A 6,446-nucleotide genomic window follows, 5' to 3' on the forward strand; every position below is an offset into this window, starting at 1 on the left:
TTTCATACAGGCTCCAAGAACATATCCCTTATTGAACATTATAGGAAAGGCCCCCCAGCAGGAGTTTTACATAATCTCTGGCACAGATTCAGTACTCAGTGCTTGGGAAGGAAAAGAGCAAAGAAAGATCCCAACTGCATTTCTGATAATTTTACAAAGCCATTTCATCCTTTGGGAAAGCCTGTACAAGCCCGTGGCTTTTTGCCTTTCCCTTGTGAGAGTGGCAGTCCCAGGGCAGTTTGTGGACCACGATGATGCAGCCAGGGGATGTTCTGTGGGTGCCCAGGCAGGAGGAGCCGGGCGAGGGGAGGGGAGGGGAGGCTGCTGCAGCAGGGGGTGTCCCTGGCACGGCGGTGTCCATGGCATGGGGGTCCTTGGCACGGAGATGTCCATGGCACGGGGGTGTCCCTGGCACGGGGGTGTCGCTGGCATGGGGGGTCCCCGGCACGAGGGTTCCTGGCACGGCGATGTCCCTGGCACGGGGGTGTCCCTGGCACGGGGGTGTCGCTGGCACGGCGATGTCCATGGCACGGCGATGTCCCTGGCACGGGGGTGTCCCTGGCACGGGGGTGATCGAGAGGCACCGCCCGGGTCTCAGCAGCACCGCCCGCCTGGCACGGGCACGGCCGGCCGGGACACGGAGCAGGGACACGGAGCAGGGACACGGAGCAGGGACACGGGCACCCGCGGGTGTGCAGGACACGGAGCCGGGCTGCGGGACACGCCCGGGTGCAGGGTGCCACCACCGCCACCGCCACCGGGACGGGTTTGCCCAGCTGCGAACCCCGGGTGCTCCGGGGGAAGGCGGGACCGGGGCGGAACTGTGCCGGGCTGGGCTGCCCCACGGCTTCCAGTAGCTCGTTTGAATCAAATTGCCGAGTACAACTGGATTAGACTGTTGTTTTTCAAAGGCTACACCCTACACGCTATTAAGATCCATATGTTTTTCAGATGAGTTCATCTGAAATCATCTGAGCTATTGCTTTCCCAGCTGCTCCCACGATGTACAGGCTGCTGACAGGTTCATTTTCCATTACTTCCCTACACTTGGCAAACTCAGTGCCCACTTGATCACTGAAGGATAACAAGAGCTTCCAAAGAATTGGAACAGCAGCAGACGGGTTACAGGATCTGAGTCCCCATCAGCTGAAGAATAACTTTGGTTGCCTGTCACAAGCAAGTCAGAGGCAGGACAAAACAAGTGCTTAGGTTTATCTCCTGGTCTCCTGCACTGTTTTGTATTCAGGATTGCTGATCCTCTGCTCCACAACTTCATCACATTATCGTGTTGCCATGCTCAGTGCAATAAAAATAATTAAGACAAGTCTAATGAGATTATTAGCAAAGCAGGAAAGGAAGCATCTTATCATTCTTGCTGAGAATTAAAACCAAGTAAACAAGTAACCTTCTCCTGGGAAGCTCCTGGGAATCAAAAGGAAAAGTCTCATGAAGCCAGGCACCAAGTAAGTACATGCTCTTGGTTCACTCTATGTTAGCTTGCTCACCTTAAGACGCTGCAGCATTTCCAAAGCCCTGCTCAGCTTCTGGGAACTCAGAGTTTCCCAAGGAAAATGCCCCATCAGACACCACCTCCAGGGGCAGCGCCAGAGCAGCCTGGGGAGCTGGCTGCCAGCAGGCAGAGCCAGGCTCCAGCTGCCACCAGGGACCCCATGGCATTTCTGCTGGGAGAAGGGCAGCTGGGCAAAACCAGCTGTACAACCATTAATTAATAACTAATGGCATATAAAATATTATTCTGCCTCCCCAAGAAAAAGGCCACACAGTCCCACTAAATTCAGGCTCCTTCAGAGGGCAGCTGAGTTGCACAGCCTGGATGCAGAAACAGCTTCTCAGTTCCCTCCAGGGGCCAGTTATGTGAATTAAAATGAAAGGAATTCACAGCCAGGTCAAACTCAGGCAGGCAAAGCAATGCTCAGACACAGAGGCTGCTTTAGTCTCTCTCCTAAACTGGAGCATGCCAAAAGCAGAGAGATTTGTAGCAATACATGGAGTTGGGAGCAGCTGAGGTCAGCACTGAGTCCAAGAATTTCCTTGAAACAGTGAGAATTTAAAAACAGGCTATTTTTTAAAATAAAGAATGAGGTCACCTTGTAGTTATTTGACAGCATGAACTGTTGTGCTTGAAAGAACAAACACATCCTTTTAACATCAATGCACCTGAACCCTCCAACTCAGAGACAGCAGGAGCAGGTGGAAAGCCTAGAGTTCAGCCCAATTGCATTAATTTTATGCCAGGTTTTAATATGGCAGAGTAACCCTAAAATTACATTATCATACCTGTTAAGGCAAGCAGCCACCATATAAATTATACAGTTCCATGCTCTTAAGCTGAAAGCATTTCTCATTTTAGACAAGGACAACAAATGCTGCCAAACCAAAAGAACAAAACCACTTAATAGTTTCAAAAATTGTTAATCTATGAAAATGCAAACAATGATTAGAAAAAAGACCTTTTCCTCTGATAAGATTGATAGGCAGTTTAATCCCCATATCCTCAGTGTGAATTTTGCTTATTTTCCTTTTTTGTTGTTGTGTTTGTTTGCTTGTTGTTTTGGTTTTGGGTTTTTTTGTTTTGTTTTGTTTGTTTTTATTTGATTAGCTTTTGGGTTTTTTTTGTTTTGTTTTGTTTTTTATTTGATTAGCTTCAATTGTGAAACTACATGAAAGAGAGAAAGGTCAAAAGAAAAAAGACATAAGGAGAGTTAATCATATGCAGGGAAAAGGTTATGCAGTCAATGAAAATCCAAGGGAACAGCGATGGTACAAAGGCAGCACCATTTTACTGAGATTTACCACACAGAGGAGAGCTTGCTTTGGCTTTGACACTTGAGCCACCGAGCAGAAATGGATTCTCTGATGGTGGCACTTTACGTTAGAAAGTCATTCTTTATCCTGCATCCACCAGGGCACTCGTGGTGCTCAGCTCCCCTGCACACAAGGTGTTTAAATTTACCATGTATAACCATCCCCTGCTGCTGCAACAGAACTCCCTCCAGCACTTCCATCCTCCTGCTCCAGCACAATCCAAGGCAGCCGAATCCCAGGGCATGTGGATGCTCCACCAGCATCCCCAGGAGGTCTGGGGCAGCATCATGAGCAGCTGTTTCTCTGCTTTTCATTTTTTCCTCAGGTCAGAAGGTAGGGAAGATCAGAGGAGTGTTCCTGTCAACCCAAAAATCCTGAGCCAGATCCACAAATGTGTCCAGATGTTTACATTCACATCAATTTCCCATGGAACTGGGTGACTAAACACACACTGCTGTGGGTACAGGTGTCACAGTTCTAGTGCAAGGTGCTGCACACAAACAAATCCTTTTGACTGCAGCAGGCATCAGTTTCCTAAAGCAATGCAGGATAAGAAACTTCCTACATGGTCTGTGTCTGTCAGAGAGGCTGGGTCTGCTCCCCACCCTGCCTGTGCAGAGGCCAGAGCAGTGCAAGGCAGGTAGAGGCACTGGGAGCATCCTCTGTGCCAGGACAAGAGCACTGGGTGGCTGCTTCTTCTCACTTCAGTGCTTGTTTTTCTTCTTTTCCCCCCCAGGAAGAGGAAAGCTTGTTGGACAAGGATTTTGCTCTAGGAAACTCTGGCTTTTGAATGGCTAAAAGGAAAACAGGACTCCTTTCTGGAGTGAGAAAAGGGACAACACAAAAAAAAAAAAAAGACCATTCTAGACCTTTTACAAGAAAATGGAATTGTGCTTTTTGATAAGAAGCTGATAATTTGATATTTGATAATATTTGATAATATTCATCTGGGGATTGAATACAGAGGGTTAAGTATATTTCTGAGCAAGTTACTTTGAAGTGACAAGCCATAGTGCTCTCCTCAGAAGAGTTTATATTTTTGTTACCTTACTTTCACTCTCTACAAAATTAAAAATAGCAGTGGGTTCATTAATTAGCTTTTAGGCTGCAAACACTCCACAAAAACTTATAAATGTTTTTTTAAACCACAAACAGGGCTGTGCAATAAGCAAGCAAATCGTACTGTGCATTTGAAAATCAACCTAATGATGGATTTAGAGGCTTAAAGCAATTCTTTCACTGCACTTGTTAGAATCTTTAATTACACACCTCTCTTCATCCTCAGCCATCAGCTGTGATACAGAACTAGAGAGCTTCATAAATCACTGAGTTAGACTGGGTTTAGTGTCATCACACAATTACAGATTTAGCTTATTTCAGGAAGACAGCAGTTGGAACACTGCTGAGCTTTGTCAAGCAAAACATGGAATTCTACAGGAAGTTTTTTAATTAGGTTTCAGGCCAACAGAAGCAACTCCTAAATATCCTGGCAGTGCTTTGTCTGGATGATGCTGCCTTGCTTGGGGTTTGCCTCTGGGCTTCATTTTTTAATGACTGACACTTCTATTTAGAGAATGAATAATGGCAGCTGCTTGAAAGGGAACATTTCTGAATATATTTCAGTGTACACAGGCTTGACTCACAAAGTCTGTTAACACACAGCTCCTGGTAGTGGCCCCTTCCATTTTATCTCAAGATAGGATTCTTTTCTCCACCCAGAGCAAAGTGGCTGCTGTGCTGCTGCACTCTGGGCTGTTCTCTCCTCTTAGCTGAGCACTGTAAGTAGAGATTCTTTTTCCCACTGTAATTTAAAACATCAAACCAGAGCAGATTTTGTTTTCTGTGTTCAGTTGCCCTGAACAGGCAGTGCTGTTCTCCAGGAGCAATGAGTTAGAAGCAGTCAGGAGCTGACAGGTGCCATCTATTCCCTTCACAGGAGAGTAACCCTGCAGGAACCTCTGCTTTGAGTGGAATGAGCCCCAGGTGGGTAATAGTCAAACATAAACACTCCTGCTGTTCAGAATCCTCTGTAAAACCGGGTAATGGTTGTAATCTTTTGCTATGAGCTATACCCATTCTGTAACTGGTAATCTCAGCCCTTCATCCCAAAATTAAAGGGCCACATGTTGATACAGGATTTGTGTTCTTGGCTCCTGTTCTCTGGTCAAACTGAGCATTTCACCCTCCGGGAATGTAGTTCTGTCATTTTTTAAATTGGCAAAAAGCGAGTGTAACAAAGCAAAGATACATATTAGCTGAGGGAGCTTTAAATGCCAGGGAAAGGACTTTGGTGTTGATAGACAAGAGGGAATTAGAGCACACACTGATACTGTGGTGAAGACACAGGATCCTGCAGGTGCTGACTTACTCAGCAGAGTGGCAGTGGTTTTTTGAAAATTGCTATCTTATGCAAAGGATCAGGGCTCTGTGAGCTGCCAGTCAGACTCCTGGGTATTATGGAGCTGCCACAGGCAATCACTGAAATGTGTCTGTAGGTTGTCTCATGTTCAGATCATTTGCACTCATCCATGGTTAAATGACTAGAAATCAGCAGCAGCTCCCATTTTAGGCTTTGGAGAAAGCCAGTGAAATTTCCCATGAGTGCTTGTGATCCCTCCACACTTCCTCAGTGAAGGTGAATCTAAATGCTTTTCAACTTTTGGAAGAAATCTGAATTCGAATTTCAGTCTTCCAATGTACATATTCCTTTTTGGACTCTGGGTCCCTGTGATTCTTGGACAAGACATTTAACAGTTGCAAGACTTGCCTATCCTCTAGTTTAAAGACAGGCACTGCCCACTCTGTTGGAATCTGTGTGAAGTGCTGACAGTCAGAACCAAGGAGAAGACATCTCCAAAACTTTTGGAGATGGCTCATATAAAACTATCAGCAAACCCTGCCATCTGCCCAGAGATTATTCAGGCATCTGCCATGCACAGAAATATCTGGCAGAATAAAATCGTTCATAAACCTGATCCCAGCAGTAACTGATGCAACCAGCAATCTGACTTCTTTGCTGAAGAATCTGCCACCATGTGACATGAGAGACAAGGGAGAGCCTGGTTATACCTTTCCCCTCCAACCTCGCATGGCCAGATGCTGAACCCCACCTTCCAAAAGGGCTTCCCATGGGATCATCAGGCATGAATCAGTCTCATGCTTTCAACAAGCATAGAAAAAGTCCCTGGCCATGTCACCTGCCTTGGTCCCAGGTGCAGGTGCACATGTACAAGGCAATGCTGCTCTCTGCTCTGTCTTCAGACACTCACTCCCCGTGGCTGTGTGCAGAGCAGATCCTCCCATTGCAACTCAGGGCTCTGAATCAGCCTCAGTCAAGCACCATGGAGCACTAAAAACAAATCTGGCTCCTGCAGGAAGCTGAACAAAATGTATAAGATACATGCTTTGAATTGAAAATGTACTGACAATGTATTATCTACACATGCCTGTTTTTAAAAGGAAATTGCAGAATTAACAGGAAATAAAGATTATTCATATTAGGCCTGACCCCAACACTAGTAATCAGATTGACTACTAAATAGCTCCACAAATACTTTTCTTGTACTCAGTGGAAGTACTTGGGTAAGCAAATACTGCAGGGCCTGGCAAAAGTGGGAGAA

Source organism: Pyrgilauda ruficollis, unplaced genomic scaffold, assembly GCF_017590135.1.
Source record: "Pyrgilauda ruficollis isolate IOZ18807 unplaced genomic scaffold, ASM1759013v1 scaffold7, whole genome shotgun sequence".
Lineage (NCBI taxonomy): Eukaryota > Metazoa > Chordata > Aves > Passeriformes > Passeridae > Pyrgilauda > Pyrgilauda ruficollis.